General features: G+C 42.5%; 1 protein-coding gene and 1 pseudogene across 19 annotated transcripts in view; one reads left to right on the forward strand and one right to left on the reverse strand.

Moving 5' to 3' along the window:
• The window catches only part of ICA1 (islet cell autoantigen 1), a 163,177-nt gene extending 157,017 nt beyond the window's left edge, over positions 1-6,160 (reverse strand). For 4 of the 19 annotated variants that reach the window (XM_061413552.1, XM_061413562.1, XM_061413555.1 and 1 more), the window contains exon 1: positions 5,654-5,752. The gene's annotated coding sequence lies outside the window, so the exon portion shown is untranslated. Of the gene's footprint in view, positions 1-5,653; positions 5,753-5,991 lie in introns of those variants that run through there. The other 15 variants (XM_061413566.1, XM_061413563.1, XM_061413557.1 and 12 more) reach the window with 10 other exon arrangements.
• Positions 6,161-15,086: 8,926 nt separating this feature from the next.
• On the forward strand, positions 15,087-27,658 carry LOC133246736 (elongation factor 1-beta-like; annotated as a pseudogene).
• The last annotated feature ends 297 nt before the right edge of the window (positions 27,659-27,955 follow it).

A 27,955-nucleotide genomic window follows, 5' to 3' on the forward strand; every position in this document is an offset into this window, starting at 1 on the left:
GACTGTAGCCCACCAGGCTCCTCTGTCCATGGGATTTCCCAGGCAAGACCACTGGAGTTTGTTGCCATTTCCTTCTCCAGGGGATCTTCCCAACCCAGAGCTCTAACGCTGGTCTCTTGAGTCTTCTGCATTGGCAGGTAGATTCTTTACCACTGAGCCACCAGGGAAGCTCGGATAATAGGCTCAGCTTCTGTAAAAAAAAAAAAAAATCTCTCCTAATCACAGGCTCAGGTGCTATGCTACTCCCAAATCCATAGGTGCCATCGTGCTTATACGCAACAAAACCTTGAAGACTCCTGGCGGCTCTCAGGGTTCCTACCAGGAAGAACAAGGAGTGCCATTTATCACAAAGAGCTCCTTGGTCCCTGGCCTAGGAGGCACTATCCCAGAAACATGCAGAGAAGGCTGAATTTCCCCTAAGTACCATTAGGTTTTCATGCCCTGTTCTGGGAACAGAGAAGTGAGCGTGAGAGATCATGATGATTGTGAGCAACAGAATGGATTTTAATGTGTGGTCTGGAAAAGCAGCTGCAATACTTTATAACCACTTCTTGCACAAACACTCTCACCACAGAATGAGAGGGACCTACCACTCTCTAGTCTAGACTCTCAGGGTTAGTACTGTACTGTTATCTATATACTCATTGGTCATCACTGAATACGTATACCTCGTGTATCCGACCCCATGGTAATTCATTGCATTCACTTGTCTTTTTCAGGCATCCTCTTTCGATTCTATGTACTTTCTGTAAAATGTCTTCTAAAAATGACCCCTTTACTTTCCTCTAATTCTAATAGCTTTTTAACATCAGTCCCTTATTTTCTACTAGTATCTCCACCAGCTCTCCATGACTGTATAGCACAAAATTGAAATGAGTCCTGTGCTTACCCTGATTAATACATTTAAGCCTCTCAACTCACAGGTGATCAAACTTGCCCAAGGTCATTCAGACAGTAAGAGACATACATGCACATTGGGCTCCAGGCCTGAGGACCAGTATTCCCTCCCTCTGCACACGTGGGTACTGTGTGGGAAACTCTCCCTCCATTCATCACCTTTTCTGACCTGCCAAATTCTTACTGGCCCTAAGGCTTAACTCAAGGGTCACCTCCTCCATGAATCTTCTCATTTTTCTCTACCCTCTTCCCCACCAGGGTTGGGTGTCTCTGCCCTGCGCTTCATCGCTCCCTACCTTTCCTGAAGTGTCATCGTCCCCTTACCCACTGGTCTCCCACACTAGGCTACAGGCTTCTCCAGAGCAGTGAGGGGCCTGGGTCTCGCCTTGGGATTCCCAGCATTGGAACGATGAATGGCACATGACTCATGCAACAAATGCTTGCTGAAAACTGAGCGGCAACCCCTCTTCTCTGATTTGGCCACAAGCCTGATGAATGACATCATCTAACCAGCAGGAGAGACTTCACATCAGGAGCAATGCCATTTTCTCAACTCTCCAAGAACTCATTCTCTCACCAGGTTTACAATGAAACATGTAGCTACTATTAGTTGAGGAACTAGCACTTCTCAGACACCAATATGAATGCTCTGTGCACACTATGCTTATCCTGGCAACACTGTCCAGGGGACATCATCCTCATTTTATGGCTGAAGCTCAAAATCAGTTACTTATCCTAATTGGCCGAGAGTCATACAGAAGGAAGGCTTTGTTTTAAAAGTGTGTATAAAACACCTTAGAGTCATCTGTATCCTGTAGAGATTCACTGAAATCTGAAATTACTTCAGTGCATTAATTGGGATTCTAGAATCATGAAAGCATGGTCAACTAGGATTTATAGAGGTTCAAGGAAGTTCTACCATATGCATTATCCAGAGTGGCAAATCATGGCCGTAGTCCTAATTTTCCTAAGCAGATAGATAAGGATTTATAACACCTATTTACCTCAAAGGGAATTGACTATCAAAGGTCATATCTGCCAAAATGCTTTGTTAAAGAAAAGGGCAGAGGCCCATCTTAGTATACTCTGCTGCATAAAATGCTTGGTGCAGTGTTTCTCAAAGACTGGGCTTCCCAGGTGGCTCAGTGGTAAAGAATCCCTCTGCCATTCATGCAGATGCGGGAGATCCGGGTTTGATCCCTGGGTCAGGAAGATTCCCTGGAGAAGGAAACGGTAACCCACTCCAGTGTTCTTGCCTGGGAAATCCCATGGAGAGAAGAACCTGGTGGGCTACAGTCCATGGGGTCACAAAGAGTCAGACACCACTGAGTGAGCATGTTCTCAAAGATCAGTGGGAGAAGCCTGGGGCATCAGAGCTACCTGAGGTGTTAACAGCAGATGGGAGATGCCTGGCTGGGAATCCACGCTTAACAAGCCCCCACATGATTCTATCAGACAGAAAAGTTTAATAATTACCAGCTTAGGACAATGTTTCTCTAACTTTAATGTACACAGGACTCACTTGGGGATCTTGTTAAGAAGAGATTCTTCTTCAGTGGACATGGGGTCAGGGGAGGGTGGGTTGAGATTCCACCTGTCTTATAAGCTCTCAGGGAAGTCAATGTTGCTGGTCCATGGATCACATTTGAGTGCCAGGTGTTTAGAAGATCTACCCCTAATGGAACAAATTAGCTTTGCTTTATTCCTCAACCACAGACTGCATTCTCCAACTTTAGGGAGGATTCCATAAAGCCCAAATTCTCAGTATTGGTACAAAATCACTGCAACAACTCAAAACCAACTGGAATGCATTCTCTATCGTGAGGGAAAGGCAGCAGCATCCTTTTCAGATATAGACAGCACATATGTTTAGCATGTGAAAAAATAATTTACTATTACTTGAGTCCTGCTGTGTGTGTGTGCTCAGTCCTGTCCAACTCTGTGACCCCACAGACTGTAACCTGCAAGGCTCCTCTGACAATGGGATTCTCCAGGCAAGAATATTGGAGTGGGTTGCCATTTCCTTCTTCAGAGGATCGTACTGACCCAGGGATCGAATCGCATCTCCTGCATTGGCAGGCAGATTCTTTACCACTAGCACCACCCAGGAAGCCCAACTTGAGTCCTATTTACTGTGAAAATCCTTATATATATATAAATATAAATGTAATTCCTGCTCTATAGATAAGCAAATAAGGACCTGGAAAGCTGAAGTAACTTGCTCAAGGTCATGTGGCTAATTATGTGTTGCAGCTGGGGCTCCAATCCTGCTCCACTGGGATCCAAAGCCTGTCCTTGCCCATCCTCCATGGCAGTAGATATGACAGTGGTATAAAATGTGACAGCCTGAGTGGGGGGGGAGGGGGAATGTTCCTCCTATACTGGTATTTGAGTTTAAAGGCTTTACTGAGGCAGATTCTGGATGGAGGTGAAGAAGGGAAAAAGGTGAATTAATCAGTGATCTATGTTGCCTCATGGACATAAACATACAGATGGCATCCTTGTCCATGGTTCCCTTAAATCTGAAAGTGCAGATGGAATAAAAAGGACATTAGTAGCCAGTGCACTGATCCTAAATGTTCCCACCCACCCTCAGGCTTCCAGGTGTACAGCTCAACCAATAAAGAGGAAAAATTCTTCCTGATCCTTGTGGCCTATTAACTTTACCACTTTCTCCTGTATGAGGTTTCTGTAACTTAAAAAGTTCACATGGAAACAGGTTGACCCTGCTATGTCATTTCACAGTTGCCACACCTCTTTCTCTGATAAACCTGCCGGGACCTGAAAAAAAAGTGTACTCTTTAGTCACATACACTGAAAATGCAGCAGTTTTGAAGGTTTTTTGAGTAACAAAATTTTCTGTCTTTTTCATAAGCCTGACGTGGAGAGAAATGCATGGCAATAAAGATGCTCAGAGAAAGCAGTCAGATAGACACAAAATGGATCAAATGAAGGAATGAGCTATAAAATAAAGTTCCCAAGCATTTACTATCCGGTGTCTTTTGGTTGAGTGTCCACAATCAGCTTTTTAGCCTTGGGTCTCTCCACTATTATAATCAGTATTCAACAGCTTAACTGTCATTTTCTAAAGGTTCCTCTATAATAGCAGTACAACTCTTTACCTATTTAATGCAAAAAACAATATAATTAGAAAGCTGCTGCTGCTAAGTCGCTTCAGTCGTGTCCAACTCTGTGCAACCCCATAGACGGCAGCCCACCAGGCTCCCCCTTCCCTGGGATTCTCCAGGCAAGAACACTGGAGTGGGTTGCCATTTCCTTCTCCAATGCATGAAAGTGAAACGTGAAAGTGAAGTCGCTCACATCTCCTTAAATTATATATATATAGCAGTCAAAGAATTTTGCCCCTATGGTATGTATTCTCTAAGCATGATGTTTCAAAAACAAAGACTGAAACCTAAAACAAACAAACAAAAAAGAAAACGGACTTGAAAACTTACTTAAAAGTAAAAAAAAAAAAAAAGTGTGTGTGTCTTGAACAGAACGTAAGAAACAGAATCTGGACCACTGATTACAAACTAGTGGGCATTTCCTATTTCATTCCCTCAGCCCAGAGAACAGTTCAGATCTCAAAAAAACCAAACTAAAGGTCTTCAGAAACCAACTTGGTATTTTTCTGGCGAGTTTTTACTGAAATGTTTGGACATGGACATGTTTGCAATGAGTCATAATTTATAGGACATTAATGGCCAATGCCTTCTGTGCTTTTCTTCCTACATTCAATATCATTTTCAAACCAGCTGGTAGTACATTTTCCAGGCCCTGATAATTTTTATAAAGTTACCAGATCTCAGATACTAAGGCTGCCACCCAGCACCCTTTCTCGTGATAATTTTTTATGGTATCTAGAAGAGAACCCAATTCCCTTTCTAAACTATATGCCTTTCGCCAGGGAAAAGGCTCACGCACCGTTTTTAAGATGCCCAAAGAGAAGCTGAGGGGCCTTTGGGGGCACGCCAAGTCAAAAGGCAACGGGAAAGGTTAATGGACAGTCGCTCTGGGCAAAGGCAGACGTAATAACAGGATATGTTCGTTTCTAGAGGAAGCAGGATAGCGCGAGGCAGGAAAGGCGGCGTCAGCGGCACCCAAAGGAAACGGGCGCGCGGGGGTTCGCGGCGACCTGGCCTGCTTAGGGGCTCCCGCTCCAGTCCGGTCCGAGGCTCGGAGCACCTCACCCGGGGCGGGGGAGGGATCCACCTCAGGCCTCCTGGTATGAGTGCTTCTAGTGCTCCCTCCCACCTCCGCCAAAGATGGGGAATGGGGAGAAGAGAAAAGCCGAACACCGGGAGCTGCGGCAGGTGAACTCGGCAACAAGTCAAGTCCCGGCCCAAGAGGGACCGCGGGGGTCCCGGGGCCGGAAGGGCCGGGGAGGCGAGGCCCGGCGCGGGTGGGGCGGGCGGGAGGGGGAAGGGTCTGCCGACGCGGACTCCAGAGAGGCGGCCGGAGCCGGGAACGCTTCCCTCCCGCTGCCCCGGGGCGGACGCGCGCTCTCGAGGCGCGCGCCTCCTCCAGACCTTCCCAGGCCCCAGGGCGGAGGCGGGGAAGGGGAAGGGGCTGTGGCGGTGCCCGCACGGGGATGAGGGCGCAGGAGGAGGCGACCTGTATGTCACCCAGCGCGCGGAGGGCAGGGTTGGCAGCCCCAGGCTGGCGCCCCCGACCGCCCCGGCTGCCGGGAATCTCCCGCGGCAGCCTGCCGCCCGCCCGGCTCGCCCCCGCCCGGGCCCCGGAGGGCAGGTACCTCGGAGCCCCGGCCCCCGGGAGCCTCCCGGCCGCGAACGGAGCGTTCCTCCTGCTCCCTCATCCGACGTCAGCGTCAGCAGAAGGCGAGGGAAGGGGGCGGAGGGAGCACAGGAACCGGTCCTTCCTGCGGCGGAATAGCAGCCGGCGGAGCCCGTGCGCGCCGCAGCGCAGCGCAGCGGTCGGGGGGAGCGGGCGCCCTCGCCTCCCAGCGAGCTCCTAGGGCCGGGACCCCGCCGTCGCCTCCCCTCCCTGTTTCTCCCCTCCGAGGACGCCCAGTGGGCGACCCCTCTCAGTAGGACCCCGGGACCCAGAGGAGGGAGGGGCCGATGGCCTCACCTTGTTTGGGGCGGGTCCGGGATGGGGGGAGTGAGTCTCCTTCTCTCTACTCCCTCGGGTCCTTCCTCGACCCCCATCTCCTGGGGTGCCCCCCGCTTGGATCTACCGCCCAGGGTGACCCCGCCCCGGCTCTCCCGCAGGTGTTCCACGTGTCCATAGAATTTGCGTCACAATGACCTGGCCGACAGGTGGGAGCAGCCGCGAACGCCCCAGGGTTCCCACTGTGCAGTGCTTTGCGCGTGCTACTTGCCTCCACGATAGATTTCCGTGGCTTTAGAGGACAGGACACGTCTTGACTCCAATGCCAAAAAAAGTTACAGAGGCCTCTATCTGGGAATCAAGTTTGGGCTTAATGTTAAAAGGCTCTATGAAAAGAAAAACAACTGTATACATATATATATATATTTTTTTTTTCTTTTGTCCCCATATATTCACATATCTTTTTTTACTTAGGTTACTGATACTTACAGTAGTTTAATCTTCTCTTATTGTTTGTCAACAGGAAAGAACCAACGTCTTGTTTTTAAGTACCCTACTGTGATCACAGGAAGAAAAGGTGTTGCTTGCTAAAATCATCTATGCTGAAAAGCAGTCCTAATGTACTATGACTCATCCCTCATGTTATATATTTCTTAAAAGGTGCATTGAATAGTCACTGATTGAAACAATTTAACAGGGTGAAAGGAAAGATGATTATTGAGTAATGACGCAAACAAGCCTGAAATCCACAGGTAACATGAATGGGCTGCTTGTTATGTGCTAGGCATATGCTGTACACTTTATTGTAATCCTTCAGCAACCCAATAAAATGGGTAGAGTATTATCCATATTTTACAGATGTAAACGTTGCCCAGAGTACTATAAAGGCATTCCGCCAATAGGATGTTCAGCATGTTTGAATCCAGGGTTGTCTGAACCAAGAGATTTAGTTTAATCTCAAGATAGAAAGGGGCTTCCCTGGTGGCTCAAACATTATGGAATCCCCTTGCAATTCAGGAGATCCGGGTTCAATCCCTGGATCAGGAAGATCCCCTGGAGAAGGAAGTGGCAACCCACTCCAGTATTCTTGCCTGGAGAATTCCATGGACAGAGGAGCTTGATGGGCTACAGTCCATGGGGTTGCAAAAAGTCGGATAAGACTGAATGGCTAACACACACACGATAGAAAGGTGTCTGACCAAGATGGAAACAGAAAAAGTATAGGAGAAGATGTCGATCTTTTAATAGAAAGTCAGCAAGATGGTACAGCTCCAGGAATTTATATAACCTTTAAAGTTGACATAATTCTCTGGATATATTCTTTGGGGTTTCTGTTTGTCATAGACGGATTTGAGCCTGTCCCAGTAGGACACAAAATACAGAGCTGAGCAAATATCACGTCCTTAAAAAATGTTTGTGGATAAACCAAATGCTGAATGAATAGGACCTACAAAACAGCAAATTGATGAGAAGCTGAGATTCAGGAGAAATTTGGGAAGAGAAAAACATTGCTCCGATATAACTGGCATTTATAAGAAGCACTCAAGTGAATCTGTTGACAACACAAGCCAAATGATTGTCTTGTTTATAAAAAGGGGGGAAAAGTCCTTTTAAAATGAGAAAAAAAGAATTCCTTGCAAAAGGGAGATGATTAAGATATTTTGTTTTAAAATATTTGATTCAAAGAACCATTAACTTACTGTAAAAACCTAACTTAGGGAGTTTAATAGAAACTTTTTTTTAACAGAATGAAGTGTTATTTGGAAGATAGTAGATGCTCAATAAATGTTGGCTGAATGTATCAATCAAAGCATTGAGAGAGAAATAGGTCACAAAATTTCCTGATTCTGATGTTCTCCTTTCCACCAATGGTTATTTACTAGTTACCTGAAAAGGTATTAGAAACCCTATTTATTAAAGATTGGCTTTGTGGTAGATACATTTGTTAATGAGCTTTGGCATCAATGAGCTTTAGACATCTAGAGCCATTAGAATGGTAGGTTGCTTGTGTATTCACAGCATCTTCTCAAAATGCAAATAATTGGAACACAGGTACTGGGGAGAGTGAGAAAGAAAGCTGATTCGTGAAACTAATTACTCAGGTTTCCTTGTACCTTGCAAAAGGCCATTTAGTCAACATGGCACTGAAATGCCTTGGGTTTAACATAAAGTGCTAAATGACTTTTCATCATTATTCGGGTTGTCCTAACATTGGGGATAATACTTAAAGGAAGAAATAATAAACTGATGCTTGTCCTGCATTGCCACAGAGAGGGCTTTCCCTTCCCATTTAAAAAACTGTTCCATTTATAATACTTCCATTGCTTCTGTATATCAAGTTGTTTCAGTCTTGCAGAGCACCCACAAGGTGCTAGTGAGAACCGGAAACAATTTCTGAGAAGATCGGCTTTGGAGTGGATACATGTGTTAATGAGCCAAATCTAGACATCTAGAGCCAGTTGGATGGCAAGCTGCTTGTGTGTTCACAGTATCTCCTCAAAATGCAGATAGTTGGAACACAGGTACTAAGAAGAGAATGGCTATTGAACGTTGGAATGTGAAATTGTGGAAGAAATAATGTGCATTTTCTAGAATTGTAACAGGATAAAAAAATCTTTACATATTCAATGATCTTTTTGGGGGTGCTTCCCAGGTTCTACATTGCTAATGGGACCACATGAATTAGGAATTGTGATAGGCTGCCCTTAGCAGAGACACACATTAACAGTGGATTAAATGACATAGAGATTTATTTTACTCCCACATTAAAAGAATTGGAAAGTAGGCTGTCCAGGGCTATATGGCCTCTGCTGGCTCCTTGGGAAGTTGCCCTCCTCTCCTGTGCCACCATTCTTAGCAAATAAGCTATTATTTAAAGAAAAATCCAAGCTGGAATGTGGAGAAATAGGAACCTTCTTACGTTGCTGGTGGGAATGTAGAAGGATGTATCCACTTCGAAAAATGATCTGGCAGTTCCTCAAGTAACTAACATAGTTAACATATGACCTAGCAATTCCACCCCTATGTATATAGCCACAAGAAATGAAGACCTCTGTCCACACAAAAACTTGCACATATAGCAGCATTATTCAAAGCAGTCAAAAGTGAAAACAATCAAACTATCTATAAGTGAATGGATAATAAAATGTAGTGCAGTGGAATATTATTGGGTCATGAAAAAGGACAAAATACTGATACATGCTGTGTCTTGGATGAACCTTGAAAACATTCTAAGTGAAAGAAGTCACCACAAAAGTCAATGTATTATATGATCCCATTCATATAAAGTCTAAGATAGGGAAATCTACAGAGACAAAGTAGATTGGTGTTTGCTTAGGGCTGGAGAGGAAAAAATTACATATATGTATATCTCAACACATATGTGCATAAAATGTATGTATGAATATATATAGACACAAATTATCCATCTACATATTATATAATACATGTTAGTGTACTGTTTGTAATATATTTTAATGTTCTGAATGCTGCTTGTGCTCTCAGCCAACAAGAGCAAGAGAGGCAGAATCCTTGTGCCTCTTGGTGAATGGGCACCATAAAGCAAATATTTTCTCTGCCGTTCATCCAGAAAGATACAGCTTTCTACAGCTCTGAAATCCTTTTATTTTATGACTCATCTTTGACAACATCATCTATACTCTTTTGGTACCTGCTAGAAAAGAAATGCAAAAAAGCAAAATGGCTGTCTGGGGAGGCCTTACAAATAGCTGTGAAAAGAAGAGAAGCGAAAAACAAAGGAGAAAGGGAAAGATATAAACATCTGAATGCAGAGTTCCAAAGAATAGCAAGAAGAGATAAGAAAGCCTTCTTCAGCGATCAATGCAAAGAAATAGAGGAAAACAACAGAATGGGAAAGACTAGGGATCTCTTCAAGAAAATCAGAGATACCAAAGGAACATTTCATGCAAAGATGAGCTCGATAAAGGACAGAAATGGTATGGACCTAACAGAAGCAGAAGATATTAAGAAGAGATGGCAAGAATACACAGAAGAACTGTACAAAAAAGATCTTCACGACCCAGATAATCACGATGGTGAGATCACTGACCTAGAGCCAGACATCCTGGAATGTGAAGTCAGGTGGGCCTTAGGAAGCATCAGTATGAACAAAGCTAGTGGAGGTGATGGAATTCCAGTTGAGCTATTCCAAATCCTGAAAGATGATGCTGTGAAAGTGCTGCACTCAGTATGCCAGCAAATTTGAAAAACTCAGCAGTGGCCACAGGACTGGAAAAGGTCAGTTTTCATTCCAATCCCAAAGAAAGGCAATGCCAAAGAATGCTCAAACTACCACACAATTGCACTCATCTCACACGCTAGTAAAGTAATGCTCAAAATTCTCCAAGCCAGGCTTCAGCAATATGTGAACCGTGAACTTCCAGATGTTCAAGCTGGTTTTAGAAAAGGCAGAGGAACCAGAGATCAAATTGCCAACATCCACTGGATCATGGAAAAAGCAAGAGAGTTCCAGAAAAACATCTATTTCTGCTTTATTGACTATGCCAAAGCCTTTGACTGTGTGGATCACAATAAACTGTGGAAAATTCTTCAAGAGATGGGAATACCAGAACACCTGATCTGCCTCTTGAGAAATTTGTATGCAGGTCAGGAAGCAACAGTTAGAACTGGACATGGAACAACAGACTGGTTCCAAATAGGAAAAGGAATTCATCAAGGCTGTATATTGTCACCCTGTTTATTTAACTTATATGCAGAGTACATCATGAGAAACGCTGGACTGGAAGAAACACAAACTGGCATCAAGATTGCCAGGAGAAATATCAATAACCCCAGACATGCAGATGACACCACCCTTATGGCAGAAAGCGAAGAGGAACTCAAAAGCCTCTTGATGAAAGTAAAAGTGGAGAGTGAAAAAGTTGGCTTAAAGCTCAACATTCAGAAAACGAAGATCATGGCATCCAGTCCCACCACTTCATGGGAAATAGATGGGGAAACAGTGGAAACAGTGTCAGACTTTATTTTTCTGGGCTCCAAAATCATTACAGATGGTGACTGCAGCCATGAAATTAAAAGACGCTTACTCCTTGGAAGGAAAGTTATGACCAACCTAGACAGCATATTCAAAAGCAGAGACATTACTTTGCCAACAAAGGTTCGTCTAGTCAAGGCTATGATTTTTCCTGTGGTCATGTATGGATGTGAGAGTTGGACTGTGAAGAAGGCTGAGTGCCGAAGAATTGATGCTTTTGAACTGGTGTTGTTGGAGAAGTCTCTTGAGAGTCCCTTGAACTGCAAGGAGATCCAACCAGTCCATTCTGAAGGAGATCAGCCCTGGGATTTCTCTGGAAGGAATGATGCTAAAGCTGAAACTCCAGTACTTTGGCCACCTCATGCGAAGAGTTGACTCATTGGAAAAGACTCTGATGCTGGGAGGGATTGGGGGCAGGAGGAGAAGGGGATGACAGAGGATGAGATGGCTGGATGGCATCACTGACTCAATGGATGTGAGTCTGAGTGAACTCCAGGAGTTGGTGATGGACAGGGAGGCCTGGTGCGCTGTGGTTCATGGGGTGGCAAAGAGTCGGACACGACTGAGCGACTGATCTGATCTGATCTGAAGGTAGAGCTTAAATTATTCTTATTATCAATGTGTTTAATATGAACTACACATGCAAATCTCTGTTCATTAAGAAAAATGTTTTTGCTTCAGTTTCTAGGTGATTAAAATTAGATGATCTATAGGAGTAAATTTTGAAAAAAATGATGTTTTAAACGTTATTAAATTTGTTTAATTTTTATCAGTGATCAAAATTTAAAGAAGGATTAAGCTAAATTTTATTGGCGGAGATAACATTGTTTATTCACTGTATCTTGTAATGCAGAAATTAGATGTACTCAAGGATACGTACTAAATATATTGACCAATTTTTGTTTAATTCTTGTGATCAGTTGTGTTCTTTACATAGCAAAACAAAGCTTCCATTATTACTCTCATCATTTAGTTATTTTTTGTTGTTCAGTCGCTTTGTCGTGTCTGACTCTTTGTGACCCCATGGACTGCAGCATGCCAGGCTCCTCTGTCGTCCATTATTTCCTGGAGTTTGTTCAAATTTATGTCCATTGAGTCAGTGATGCTATCTAACTATCTCATCCTCTGCCGCCACCTTCTTTTGCCTTCAGTCTTTCCCAGCATCAGTCTCTTTTCCAATGAGTTGGCTCTTCACATCAAGTGATCAAAGCATTGAATCTTCAGCTTCAGCATCAGTCCTTCCAATGAATATTCAGCGTTGATTTCCTTTAGGATGGACTGATTATATCTTTAAGCAAACTTCTATGTGCATGTGAAAATAGAACAGATGTTTAATTAAAAGCATTAACTTTCATTAATTAAAATTAACTTCCTTTCCTTTCAAAATTAAGGCTACAATGAAAAGGCTTATTTTACACTGAAGAGAAAGGTAATTATTTTCATTGCTGCACCAGCTTAGATTTATATATAAATAATACAGCTCCCTACACTTCCACCCCCAGTATCATTCACTGAAACTTCTGCAAGAAAATTGCTGGTGATGGCATAAAAAAGGGACATCTTATTCACTGCCAGTGGAGAATTTTATTTAATCATGTGCCATCCAGTATAACCCTGCTTCTCACTAGGAACTGTACTGGGATCTGGGCAAATTTTAGCCCAGAGGTCATAGCCATGCCTTGGTTTTGGCAGACTTGTGGGTAATGACCACCTCAAAGGGTCACTGTCTAATAAAAAACAGGACTTAACAAAGATTAGGAAGGCGTGCTCGAGGTCTTTGCTGTGTCTTTTTCTCTGTGCACAGGGACAGTTTAGAAGACTCTACTAAGAACTCAGGTTGAAACATGGGTCAAAATTTGGTTTAATCAGAGTAAGGCTGAATTAGGACTATAACCCCCATTTCCTAATCCCCAATCAGATGCACTTTTCCTCTTCTACTTTTTTAATAAAAAATTTATCTGTGTATTTATTGGCCGTGCTGGGTCTTCATTGCTCTGTGAGGGCTTTTTCTCGTTGCAGAGAATGGGGGCTCCTTTCTCGCGGTGTGCGGGCTTCTCACTGCGGTGGCTTCTCTTGTGGAGCATGGGCTGTAGGGCACGTGGGCTTCAGGAGTTGCAGCACACCGTCTCAATAGTTGTGGCTTTCAGGTTTTAGAGCACAGGTTCGGTAGTTGTGGCGGATGAGCTTAGCTGCCTTGTAGCATGTGGGATCTGCCACAGAGCAGGGATTGAACCTGTGTCCCTTGCAATGGCAGGCAGATTCTTAACGCTGGTCCACCAGGGAAGCCCCTTCTATTCTAATTTTAACTCCATTGCTAACTTCCTTTGGCAGATACTGTTAGTGTCTGTAACTAGTAACAGATACTGTTAGTCATGTCTCACTATTTATTCTTTTTTTCTACAGTAGTACAAATTTCAACCGAGCACATTTGGCCCAGCTGAAGACTATTTTCTAGCTTCCTTTATGGCATGGCATGGTCATGTGACCAGGTTCTGGCCAATACAGTGTGACTGAAAAACGTGTGCAACTTCGGGTCGTCCCTTCGAAAGAAACACATCCTTACCTTTGCCTTCTCCCTTTCCCACAAGTTGGATCCCGTCTGGCCATGCAGATGAGGGAAATACTTTGAGGATGACAAAGAGATGGATCCCTGACCACCTGATTTGCCATAGTGTATTGTTTTAGGAGAAGGAAATAAAGTTTGATATTGTTTAAGTCATTATATTTTTAAATATTATTATAGCCCAGCCTTTATCCTAATTAATTCATCTCACCTATGATGTTGTTAAGTTGACTTCAGTTAAGTCGCTCAGTCATGTCCGACTCTTTGCAACCCCGTGGACTGCAGCACACCAAGCTTCCCTGTCCATCACCAACTCACGGAGCTTGCTCAAACTCATGTCCATTGAATCAGTGTTGCCATCCAACCATCTCATCCTCTGTTGTCCCCTTCTCCTCCCACCTTCAATCTTTCCCAGCATCAGGGTCTTTTCCAGTGAGTTAGTTCTTCACATCAGGTGGCCAAAGTATTGGAGTTTCAGGTTCAACATCAGTCCTTCCAATGAATATTCAGGACTGATTTCCTTTAGGACTGACTGACTGGATCTTCTTGCAGTCCAGGCGACTCTCAAGAGTCTTCTCCAACACCACAGTTCAAAAGAAAAAATTCTTCGGTGCTCAGCTTTATGGTCCAACTCTCACATCCATACATGACTACTGAAAAAACCATAGCTTTGACTAGATGGACCTTTGTTGGCAAAGTAATCTCTCTGCTTTTTAATATACTGTCTAGGTTGGTCATAGCTTTTCTTCCAAGGATCAAGTGTCTTTTTAATTTCATGGCTGCAGTCACCATCTGCAGTGATTTTGGAGCGCAAGAAAAGAAAGTCTGTCACTGTTTCCATTGTTTCCCCATCTATTTGCCATGAAGTGATGGGACCAGATACCATGATCTTCGTTTTCTGAATGTTAAGTTTCAAGCCAGCTTTTTCACTCTTCTCTTTCAGTTTCATCAAGAGGCTCTTTAGTTCCTCTTTGCTTTCTGCCATAAGAGTGGTGTAATCAGCATATCTGAAGTTATTGATATTACTCCTGGCAATCCTGATTCCAGCTTGTGCTTTTGTCCTTAAGGAATTGCAAATTAAAACAAGATACCAATGCACACCCACTAGAATCCAAAACACTGAAAAACACCAAATACAGTTGAGAATGTAAAGCAAAAGAAACCATCATTCATTGCTGGTGCAAATATAAATTGATATAGCCACTTTGGAAGATAGTCTGGTGTGCATGTATGCTAAGTTGTTAGGTCATGTCCAACATTTGTGACCCTATGGACCATAGCCCGCCAGGCTCCTCTAGCCATGGGATTTTCCAGACAAGAATACTGGAGTGGGTTGCCATTTCTTACACTCCAGAGAATCTTTCCGACCCAGGGATTGAACCCACATCTCTCAGGTCTCCTGCATTGGGAGGCAGGTTCTTTACCTCTAGCTCCAGCTGGGAAACCCAGTATCTGGCAGTTTCTTATAAAACTAAACACGCTGTTAACACACTAACCTGCAATTTCATTTCCTAGTTTTTATGCAAATGAGTTGAAAACATGTCACACAACATCCTGCACGTGAACATTTATGGCAGCTTTATTCACAACTGTCCAAAATTTGGAGCAAGCAAGACGTCTTTTAATGGGTGAGTAGGTAAATAAACCTCCACACGGTGAAATATTAGTGTTTAAAAGTTTGCTATTAAGAAAAAACGTGGAGGAACCTTAAAAGCATGCTGCTAAGTGAAAGAAGCCTCGCTTCTTCAGGCTTCAAAAAGGCCTCGCTGTATGAGTCCAGTTATATGACATTCTGGAAAAGGCAAAACTATGCAGATGGAAAAGAAAAAAGAAATCAGTGCCAGGGACTTCAGTGGCAGGATGGAAGGATAAATATTTCCCGCTAATATCTAATATTTGAATGGCATTGTCTGTTTTACTTATTTCAGGTAAAGGCATACATCTGGTTCCTTTTACTCTATCTTGGTCATAACTGAGTTAACAGTAACTTTGTATTATGTATTTTATTGGTCAATATTATGTGTGTAATTAATATTGCTATTTAGTGGGAGAGAGTCTAAGAATTTTTTAGTATTGAAGAAGGGTTCTCATGAACACTCCCACTGAAAAGCCCAGGGACAGACAATTCATAAAAGAAGAAATTAAACTAGTAAACTTTTTCAAAAGAATTTTTCAATACAAAATTTTCAACTTAAAAACATTTTTGTTTATTATACTGGCAAACATGAAAAAAGCAAAATTCTTAGTGTTGAAGATATTGGACGTGGACAAGTCCATACTCTCATAAACTGAGGATGAAAACAAAATTTTTTCCAGTATTATGGAGAAATAATTGACATACATCCCTGTAGAAGTTTCAAGTATATAGCTTGATGGTTTGATTTAAGTGTATTGTGAAATGATTATTACAGTAGATTTAACTGACATCCATCCTCTTATACAGGTACAACAAAAATTAAAAAGTTCTCTTATGATGAGACCTCTTAGACTCTATTCTCTCAACAAATGTCTTGTGTATCATACAGTCATCAGGTTGTATATTATGTCCCTAGTACTTACCTACCTTATGACTGAAAGTTTGCACTTTTAGTCATCATCCTGCTGTTTCTCCTTTTGCACCATTGGCCTATAGTAACCACAAGTCTGATCTGTCTTTCTGTGAGTTTGGAGGTTTTTGCTTTTTTTTTAGATTCCACATGTAAGCGAGATCATGTAGTATTTGTCTTTCTCTGTCTGATTTATTTCATTTAACATAATGCTGTTTTGCTGCATCCTTGTTGGAAATGGTAGGGTTTCCTTTTCTATGGCTGAAAAATATTATGTGTGCATGCTCAGTCACTCAGTCATGTCCGACTCTTTGTGACCCATGGATTGCAGCTCACTAGGCTCCTTTGTCCATGGAATTTTCCAGGCAAGAATACTGGAGTGGGATTGCCGTTTCCTACTCCAGGGAGAATAATATTTATATATATATTAAATATGATATATATAAATCACAACTTTTTTATCCACATATGGACTAATGGACGCTTAGGTTAGAAGCAAAAATTTTACATTGTTTTATGGGGTGCAACTTGGCAATATATACAAAATGTTGATTGTGCATGCCTGTGATCTCACATTTCCACTTTTAGGATTTTTTTCCCACAAAAATAATTAGGTAAATGTACAAAAGTGAACATTTGGAGATGAGCATCACAACACTTTATAATATTAAAACTTTAAAAACAGTAAATTGTCCTTCTAAAGGATGGGTTAGTTAACTAAATTATGGTACATTTAGGTATTGGAACACTGACAGCTATTTTAAAAATGAGGTCAAGATGTTTTCTTTCTTTTTCTTTTGAGTGAAAATAGCAGCTTGCACAACATCATGTGAAATATGATTCTATTTAAGTAAATATTTTATATATAAGCATAGGCTTTTAATGATATTCACTAAAATGTTAACAGAGGCTGTCTCTAGGGAGTGATCTTTGGGCTGAGGTTGGAGGAGGCGGAAGGTTGCATTTTCATTTATACTCTGTGGTAACGCTTGGATTTGTTCTATAGTGTACATACTGAATTTTATAATTTGCAGATATAAGGAAGATTAAAATTTTGACACTAGAAATAAATAGAAGAGATCCTTACATTTGAAAATGTTTGGAAATCCTGGTTATATGATTTCTTATTGATTTCAAATTCCTTATTGATTTAGCATTTTATGCTTCTGACCTCTAGACCAACCTTTAAGATTCCTTCCAGTGCTAAAAGTCTGTGGTTTTCTTCTGCTTGCTGTTGCTGCTGCCATGTCAAATGAGAACTGCTTATGTAAATCTTAGAGACTCCTTAATGGGAAGACCCTTACACTAGTTCAGGTTCTAGTTTTCCTCCTATTTCAAATGATTTTATTCCTGGGTGACAGTCTTGAGCTGGTTATGAAAACATGTAGAAGAGCACTGGGTTTGGAAAAGCTAGAAGTGGTTCTAAGAATCTCTGCTTTCCTGAACCTAGAACCTGTTATACAGAGGGAAGTAGGTCAGAAAGAGAAAAACAAATATCGTATATTAATGCCTGTGCACAGCATCTAGAAAAAAATGGTACTGATGAACGCATTTGCAGGGAAGGAATAGAGATGCAGATGTAGAGAACAGACTGTGCATACAGCAGGCGAAGGAGAGGGTGGGACAAGTTGAGAGAGTAGTGTTGACATATGTACTCTATCGTGTAAAGTAGATGGCTAGTGGGAGGCTGCTGTATTGCATAGGGAGCCCAGCCTGGTGCTCTGTGATGTAGAAGGGTGTGATGGGGAGAGGGGACTAAGGCTCTAGAAGGAGGGTAAATATAGATATTTATGAGCGGTTAGCATTGTTGTACAACGGAAACCAATGCAAAATTGTAAAGCAATATCAATAACCTCAGATAAGCAGATGACACCACCCTTATGGCAGAAAGTGAAGAACTAAAGAACCTCTTGATGAAAGTGAAAGAGAAGAGTGAAAAAGCTTGACTTTTTCAAATGTTGACTTAAAACTCAACATTCAGAAAACTAAGACCATGGCATCCGGTCCCATCACTTCATGGCAAATAGATGGGGAAACAATGGAAACAGTGACAGACTTTATTTTCTTGGGTTCCAAAATCACAGCAGATGATGACTGCAGCCATAAAATTAAAAGACGTTTGCTCATTGGAAGAAAAGCTATGACCAACCTAGACAGCATATTAAAAAACAGAGACATTACTTTGCCAACAAAGATCCGTCTAGTCAGAGCTATGGTTTTTCCAGTAGTCATGTATGGATGTGAGAGGTGGACTATTAAGAAAACTGAACACCGAAGAATTGAGGCTTTTGAACTGTGGTGTCAGAGAAGACTCTTGAGAGTCCCTTGGACTTCAAGGAGATCCAACCAGTCCATCCTAAAGGAAACAGTCCTGAATATACATAGGAAGGACTGATGCTAAAGCTGAAACTCCAATACTTTGGCCACATGATGCGAAGAACCAAATCATTGGAAAAGACCCTGATGCTGGGAAAGATTGAAGGTGGGAGGAGAAGGGGACAACAGAGGATGAGATGGTTGGATGGCATCACCAACTCGATGGACATGAGTTTGAGCAAGCTCTGGGAGTTGGTGATGGACAGGGAAGCCTGGCGTGCTGCAGTCCATGGGGTCATGAAAGAGTCAGACTTGACTGAGCAACTGAACTGAAATGAATTCTTCGACGCTCTGCCTTCTTTATGGCCCAGCTCTCATAACCATACGTGACCCTGAGAAGACCATAGCCTTGATTATACGGACCTTTGTCAGCAGAGTGTCGACCAGTGTCAACCCTTGTCGGCTTTTGAACACTGTCTAGGTTTGTCATAGCTTTCCTTCCAAGAAGCAATCGCCTTCTGATTTCATGGCTGCAGTCACCATCCACAGTAAGTCAAAACCAAGTCAACAGGCACAAAGAAAGGTCCCTTCCCCTGCACCTGGTTCCCACTCAGCACCATAGATAATAAATTCCATAACCTTCTGCCTTAAAAAAAAAATAATAAATCTCCTGCTTTTTTGGGGGGTCAGATGTAGGCCAGATTTGAGTGGGAACAGGGATCATGAATTGATTTTTCATATATATATATCAGGACTTCTCTATTTTACTCTTAGATTCAGGATATCACTATTGGATGGTTTATCATTTGTTTAATTAGAACTTATTACCTCCAATTTGACGTGACTCAACCATGTTTTCCTCCCAGAGCTCTTTCTCTTATGTGTTCAGGCAAGCTGAAAAGCCTCAGAATTATTTGGAATTCCTTTCTAGTAAGTTACCTCATACTCAGTTAGCTATTAAATTCTGTTTCACTTTAAGTTTATGGTTCAATACAAGGAACTACGGTTTCCTTAACTAATGCTGCTCACTTTTTCTGTCCACTGTTCTCAGTCTTATTTCCATTGTCTTTCCAACCCTGGGTGTTTCTTACCTGGACTTAAAATCTTTCCACCTCGGGTTGTATATTTATTGATACTTCAATAGTAAGCCAGTTTATTTATTTTTATTTTTATTTTTTTTGCTTGAAGCCTTGGGGAAATAAATTCTGTGCTTTCCTTCACCATAACTTGGTATCAGTAGATTGGCTTTGCTGCATGTTAAGTAAGGGGACCATAATTCAGTTTCATAACATCATTCATTTCTTTTAAATATGGTAAATTTTTAAAATACAGAAAAGTACAAAACAGAAAGTAACAAACATCTAAAAGTTTAGATGGTTGCAATATAAGTATTTTTAGTACTTATTTTTGTACCTGCTTTATGCTAAGAATTGCATGTATGTGTGTGAGTATGACTGTGTCGGTGTGCTGGGTGCTGGTGGAAGGGGTGATGATGTGTAAAGTAATAGAAGACAGAATCCATGTCTCAGAATTACTTTTAAAGTATGAACTTAATTAAACACTATTATGATTTCCTGGCTTCAGTCCCAGCTACAAAATCTTGCAAAGGTTACATCAAAATCAAATGCCTGATCAAGAAATTCAAAACCTTTATCATTCCTAATTTGCCTTACTCACCTTCCAACTGATTCCTGCTCGTCATCTCTCCTTCATCAGTCCCGACATTCACTCCCCTCTTCCTGGACTCATTCACACAAGAATGATCACTGTCTCCTACTGCAAGGTCAGACTTTCACTGGGGGTGTCCTTCAACTCTGAGTTTAGGGTATCCCAGTACCTCCTGGCCCTTCTTTTATTATTATCACTACCACAACGTTTTCCGTATCTCCCAAATGCCTGTTAGAGTTCTCATTACAGGCTTGCTGAAGCAATCTTAAATGGTAACTTTCTCAGGAAAATAAGGACTCCTGGACTTATATCCCATACTCAGCTCAAACAGTTTGTGTTTTCCCACAAGAGATGTACATAGATAATTAGGTCTTTGAGAGCAAAAATTCTGACTTAATTTGTCTTTATCTACCAGAGTGCTTTAGATGTGTAAGTTTCTTGAGGACTTCCTTGATGGTCCTGTGGCTAAGACTCTGAGCTCCCAATATAGGGGGCTTAGTTTCAATCCCTGGTCAGAAAATAAGATTCCAGATGCCACAGCTAAAAGATCCTGCATGCTGCAACAAAGATCATAGATCACACATGCTGCAACTAAAACCTGACCACAAATGATTTTTTTTTAAAGAAAATTTCTTGAATTAATGAATAAATAGTTTTATACAACTAGATCCTTTGCCAGGCCTCCCTGTCCATCACCAACTCCCGGAGTTCACTCAGACTCACATCCATCGAGTCAGTGATGCCATCCAGCCATCTCATCCTCTGTCGTCCCCTTCTCCTCCTGCCCCCAGTCCCTCCCAGCATCAGAGTCTTTTCCAATGAGTCAACTCTTCGCATGGGTGGCCAAAGTACTGGGGTTTCAGCCTTAGCATCAGTCCTTCCAAAGAAATCCCAGGGCTGATTTATTTCAGAATGGACTGGTTGGATCTCCTTGCAGTTCAAGGGACTCTCAAGAGTCTTCTCCAACACCACAGTTCAAAAGAAAAAATTCTTCAGCACTCAGCCTTCTTCACAGTCCAACTCTCACAGCCATACATGGCCACAGGAAAAACCATAGCCTTGACTAGACAGACCTTTGTTGGCAAAGTAATGTCTCTGCTTTTGAATATGCTATCTAGGTTGGTCATAACTTTCCTTCCAAGGAGTAAGCGTCTTTTGATTTCATGGCTGCAATCACCATCTGCAGTGATTTTGGAGCCCCCCAAAATAAAGTCTGACACTGTTTCCACTGTTTCCCCATCTATTTCCCATGAAGTGATGGGACCAAATGCCATGATCTTCGTTTTCTGAATGTTGAGCTTTAAGCCATCTTTTTCACTCTCCTCTTTCACTTTCATCAAGAGGCTTTTGAGTTCCTCTTCACTTTCTGCCATAAGGGTGGTGTCATCTGCATATCTGAGGTTATTGATTATTTCTCCCGGCAATCTTGATTCCAGCTTGTGCTTCTTCCAGCCCAGCGTTTCTCATGATGTACTCTGCATATAAGTTAAATAAACAGGGTGACAATATACAGCCTTGACATACTCCTTTTCCTATTTGGAACCAGTCTGTTGTTCCATGTCCAGTCACCTAACTTTGACATTCAATAGTACTATTATGTACTGAATGGTGTGGCTTGATATTCTTTGTTATAGTTTCTTCCACTCTTATTTTATCCTAAAAATCATGTAAGTACTTGTTCTATAGACTGTAAATGTGTGTGTCTTTCCAAAGCTGTAGGCTGAAATCTAATCCCCAATGTATTTGGGGTAGAGCCTTCGGGAGGTGATTAGGTCATGAGGGCAGAGCCTTCATGAATAGAATTAGTGTCCTCATAAAAGGGGCAAAAGTGGAAGCAGTGATAGATTTTATTTTGGGGTGCTCCAAAATAACTGTAGATGGTGACTGCAGCCATGAAATTAAAAGATGCTTGCTCCTTGGAAGGAAAGCCATGACAAATCTAGATATCGTATTAAAAAGCAGAGATATCACTTTGCCAACAAAGGTCCATATAGTGAAAGCTATGGTTTTTCCAGTAGCCATGTACGGATGTGAGAGTTGGACCATAAAGAAGGCTGATTGCCAAAGAATTGATGCTTTTGAACTGGGGTGTTGGGGAAGACTCTTGAGAGTCCCTTGGACTGCAAGGAGATCAAACCCCTCAATCCTAAAGGAAATCAACCCTGAATATGCATTGGAAGGACAAATGATGAAGCTAAAACTCCACTACTCTGGCCACCTGATGTGAAGAGCTGACTCATTGGAAAAGAGCCTGATGCTGAGAAAGATTGAGGGCAAAAGAAGAGGGCAGCAAGGATGAGATGGTTAGATAGCATCACTGACTCAACAGACGTGAATTTGAGCAAACTCTAGCAGATAGCAGAGGACAGAGGAGCCTGGCGTGCTACAGTCCATGGGGTCGTAAACAGTCAGACATGACAGTGACTGAAGAACAACCAAAGGGGCTTACCTCATGGCTCGAATAGTAAAGAATCCACTTACAATGCAAGAGATATAGGAGGTGTGGGTTCGATCCCTGGGTCAGGAAGATCCCTTGGAGGAGGAAACGGCAATTCACTCCAGTATTCTCTCCTAGAGAATCCCATGGACAGAAGAGCCTGGCAGGCTACAGTCCACAGGGTCGAAAAGAATTGGACATGACTGAGCATGCATGTGCTACTCTCTCCTCATAAAAGAGACCCCAGAAAGCTCTCTCTGTGTGTGCAGACACAGTAGGAGGACAACCATTTATGAGCCAGAAAGAGGGCTCTCACCTGCCACCGAATCTGCCAGTATCTTGCTCTTGGACTTCCCAGCCCCCAGAACTGAGAAATTTCTATTTTTTACAAGCCACCCAGGGTCTGTTACAGCATCCCAAGTAGACTAAGGTGGCTTGTGAAGCCGGCGCATACTCCAGGCCTTTGGGGCCTTTCCAAACCTATGGAATCAGAAAGTTCTGCGGAAGACGCTCAGAATCTGTATTTTTAACACCCAACTGAGTTGATTCTTATGGCCAGAGAAATTTGGAAACTCTGTTATATTGAGAAACGTAATAAATATTGGTTGAGGTTAATGGTTCTCTTTGATCATTATGCCAAATACAACTCCATGAGCATTAACCTGATGTCAGAATGCCTAAATTCCAGCCTTGTTAATTACCATCTGAGTGACTGGGGGCTAGTTCAGTGTTTCTTAAACTTGTCTGCCAATTAGAATCACAGGGCTTCTTTACCATCTGAACCACCAGGAAAGCCCACACAGGGTCTCTAAAAAATTCCAAAACCCAGGCCACACCCAAGACCAATTAAATCACACTTTCTAGTGCTGTGACACAGGCATCAGTATTTTTCGACGTTCCCCCGCCAAGTGATTGATGTCAACACACAAACAGGCTTGAGAATCACTGGACTAATTTACTCTCTCTGTTTCTTCATGAGTCAAATGTGGACAATAACTTCCATTCGAAAATGTTACTCTCATTAATACATGTGAATATATGTTATAAAGGATAAAACTTTGTGTGTTAGTTGCTCAGTTGTGTCAGACTCTTTGTGACACCATAGACTCTAGCCGTCTAGGATTCTTGGTCCATGGAGTTCTCCAGGCAAGAATACTGGAGTGGGTTGCTATTTCCTTCTCCAGGGGATCTGATCTTCCCACCACAGTGATTGAACTGGGGTCTTCCACATTGCAGGCAGATTCTTTACCGTCTGAGCCACCAGCAAAGCCTAAATGATTAAACTTTATATAAACCTAATTATATTTTAGGCTTTAAAATATTTTTAATAAAAACAAATTTGCCAGTAATAATTTTAATATTTTAGATATATGTATATTTGTAGTGCTTATAATTGTGATGATCAGTTCAATAGTTTAGTGGGATAGATTCAGCTTGTGAAGGAAACCATCATTCAGAAAGCTAACCTTACAATTTAGGTAAATTTCCTTCAAGTGGCCCTGGTTTAAAGCAGTGGTTCTCAGCTCTTAGAGTGTATCAGCATGTTCCTTGACTGGGGTTTATCCTCAAAGATTTTGACTCCATAGGTCTGGAGTGGGGCTCCAGCAACTACAAGTTTATAAAGATAAACATGTCACTCTGTTGCCCTGTTGCTAACCATGGTGAGTCTGCTATTTATGTTTAGGCCTTTTGCTTTATCTATGATATTTAGTCATAAATGTTCTACTTTTCTCCTGTCAGAATTCTCTCTTCATCATGTAAGCAGAAAACAATTTTAGAATAGTTTTAAAAATATCTGAAGCCAGGACTTCCCTGGGGGTCTAGTGCTTGCCAAAGTGGGGGACATGGGTTTGATCCCTGGTGTGGGAAGAGTCCACATGCCGTGGGGCAACTAAACCCACGTGCCACAATTACGGAGACTGTGCTCCAGAATCTGCATGCCTAGAGCTGGTACTGTGCCAGCAAGGGAAGCTCACGCAGCACAACTAGAGACTAGCCCCTGCTCGCTGAAACTAGAGATCGAGAACAGCCAAGAAACCCAGTGCAGCCATAAAGAAAATAAAAAACAAAGCAAAAAACTTTTGAAGCCATATGGGTACCATTCTTTATTACCAGTACCATTTGATCTTTAATACAATCTTGCAGTTTTTTTTTTTTTTTTTTAATATCTGAACTGGCCTTCTTGATTTATACTCAACCTTTCTAATGGCTATAATGACTATCTGCGTTTCTAAAAATTCAGAGAATGTGTGGGTCCTCCGCTGACCTGAATCTGTCTCTCTAGGGCTGAATCACTTTCAGAATCACTTTCTTCAGCTTCATTGTGCATGGGTAGCACCTGAGAGGCTCATTAACAACGTACACTCTATCCAGACGTGGTGGATTAACCTTTGGGTTGAAGCCAAAGATTCTGGATTCTAAGCTATCTGCTTGGGTTATTCCAGTGAACACTGCACTTTGAGAAGTATTGGCTCTATGGAACTAAGTGGCTGGGGAAGCTTCGGTGAGGTAGAGACACTAAGGAAGGGCTCATAGGATCCAGACACAAAACTCTGTAAGGAACTCTGTGTTCTCTTCCTTCCTGTGCTTCACCTTTGTGCAAATAATGTTAGATAACCATGTGTTTAGGGGCTTCCCTGGTGGCTCAGCTGGTAGAGAATCTGCCTGCAGTGTGGGAGACCTGGGTTTGACCCCTGGGTTGGGAAGATCCCCACCCACTCCAGCATTCTTGCTTGGAGTATCCCATGGGCAGAGAAGCCTGGTGGGCCCATGGGGTCACAAAGAATTGAACGCTACCGAGTGACTGAACACAGCACACAAGTGGTGTAGTGGGAAAGAATCCATCTGCCAGTGCAGGGCAAGCGATGTGAGCTCAATCTCTGGGTCAGGAAGATCCCCTGAAGAAGGAAATGGCTACGCACTCCAGTATTCTTGCCTGGAAAATTCCATGGACAGAGGGCAGTTCAGTTCAGTTCGGTCGCTCAGTCGTGTCCGACTCTTTGCGACCCCATGGACTGCAGCACGGGGACAGAGGGCAAGGAGAGAACAAAGAAAGAGGCAGGCGAATCTAGATTGGTAGGTGGTGGTGAATAGGCAAGGAACTTACATAGAAGCCTCGTCTTGGGCGGCTGCAAGATGAGTAGATGTTCTCAACTGCCCACCAGAATCTTAAGAGTTTATGTAGAGGCCTTGTATACCATCCAGATGGTCTCAACAAACATAGCTCTCTCAAGGCTGTGTCCTTGAAGCTGTTTCCACTGTTAGAATGGTGGGCAGAACATACATCCCAAAGGCAAGGGAGGGTGTAAGAAGCCTCCAGTTGTGCAGGTCCAGCTCCTGGTTAACTGGTGGTCATGTTCTCTGGATGGCCTCTTCCAACAGTTGCCAGGCTTTGAGCATTAGGGCCTACTGACTTGTGTTGCCGATCCCAGCATGGAGACTGGGTCAGAGAAGACACAGTGAACACATTGGTTTACAGTGAGGAAAGGCTCCCTTTCCTTCTCTTTCTGTTTTCCTTTCCTCCTTCATCTTGACCTTTCCCCATATTTGTCTTTTCCCTTGGTTTGTTGGTTTGTGGACCATTCTTGAGGAAACAGCCATCTAGAACAGACCTGGATACAAAAGCGAAGAAAAGAAAAAACCCTCTACATCAGAAATCACATCAATAACAAACAAAACACCCAATTCATCTTTAAATTACACCGTTAGCACATTTGATAATTCACTTGTGTTAATTATTTTTACTGTTATGTATAATTGTATTTGACCCGTCTTCATTTCATGACTATGCTTTTATTTGTTTACTTTCATTTATCAGCACTACCCACTCCAGTATGCTTGGGCTTCCCTTGTGGCTCAGCTGGTAAAGAATCCGCCTGCAATGCAGGAGACCTGGGTTCGATCCCTGGGTTGGGAAGATCCCCTGGAGAAGGGAAAGGCTACCCACTCCAGTATGCTGGCCTGGAGAATTCCATGGACTGTATAGTCCATGGGGTCCCAAAGAGTTGGACACGACTGAGCGACTTTCACTTTCACTTTTCACCAGCACTTTAATGCATCCTGAAAGCCTTCATCTGCCTATGGTTTCAGGTAAACTGTGTTCTTTCTGCAAAACGTGCAGTAAATGATTTTCTACTAAAATACGTTAGTTTGGTAGGAACGTATAAGGATGGATCACTGGATTTTCATATTCTACATTTTTTGTCTTAAAGAAACTTGTGGATTGTTAATCACTTTTTATGGTAAATCAGTATTGAATAAGCTTCAGACTCAACAGTACTTGAAACCCGAAGAAACTTAAGACTAGACTTCAAAAAAAGTTCGCCTTTTTTTCCCTTTTAGTGCTTGCTGTGGAGTGCTTGGGCTTTTCTTTCCCTCTGCGGCCACCTGGTTCCCCATTAGCCGTTGCCCTGGGTTTTGGAGACTAAAATGCCCCGCGGGGCTCCAGGTGCTCAATGATTACTTGGCGGACAAGAGCCACATTGAGTGGTACGTGCCGTCAAAAGCAGATGTGGCAGTATTTGAAGCCGTTTCTCACCCACCACTTGCCAACTTGTGTCATGCCCTCCTTTGGTATAGTCACATCACCTCTTATGAAAAGGAAAAGGCCAGCCTGTCAGGAGTAAAGAAGGCCTTAGGAAAGTATGGCCCTGCTAATGTGGCAGACACCACAGAAAGTGGAGCTACAGATAGTAAAGATAACGATGATGACATTGATCGCTTCGGATCTGAGGAGGAGGACGAAAGTGAAGAAGCCAAGAGGTGATGAGAAGAGCGCCTTGCACAGTATGAGTCAAAGAAAGCAATAAATCCAGATCTTGTTGCCAAGTCTTCCAACTTATTAGACGTGAAACCTTGGGATGGTGAGACAGATCTAGCAAAACTAGAGGAGTGCATCAGAAGCGTTCAAGAGGATGGCTTGGTCTGAGCCTCTTCTAAATTAGTTCTGGTTGGGTATGGCATTGAAAAACTTCAAATACAGTGTATAGTTGAAGATGACAAAGTTGGGACAAACATGCTGGAGGAGCAGATCACTGCTTTTGTCAAGTATGTACAGTCTATGGACGTGGCTGCATTCAACAAGATCTAAAATCCATTGTGGATCAGTGCCCTTAAATAAAAGTTTGAAAGATTAAAGAAAAAAAAAAAAAAGGTTAGATTGTGTGCACAGGCTAAGTTGCTTCAGTCAACCCCATGAACTGAGGCCCTCCAGGCTCCTCTCTCTGTCCATGGGATTCTCTAGGCAATAATACGAGAGTGGGTTGCCACGCTTGCCTCCAGGGGATCTTCCCAATCCAAAGATAGAAACCTGTCTCTTATGTCTCCTGCATTGGCAGGTGAAGTCTTTACCACTAGTGCCACCTGGAAAGCCCTAGATCAGTATGAGAGCAGACAAACTGATTAATCTTTTTCCAAATCTTTTGCATAAAACTCCAATTATA

Source organism: Bos javanicus, chromosome 4, assembly GCF_032452875.1.
Source record: "Bos javanicus breed banteng chromosome 4, ARS-OSU_banteng_1.0, whole genome shotgun sequence".
Classification (NCBI taxonomy): Eukaryota; Metazoa; Chordata; class Mammalia; order Artiodactyla; family Bovidae; genus Bos; species Bos javanicus.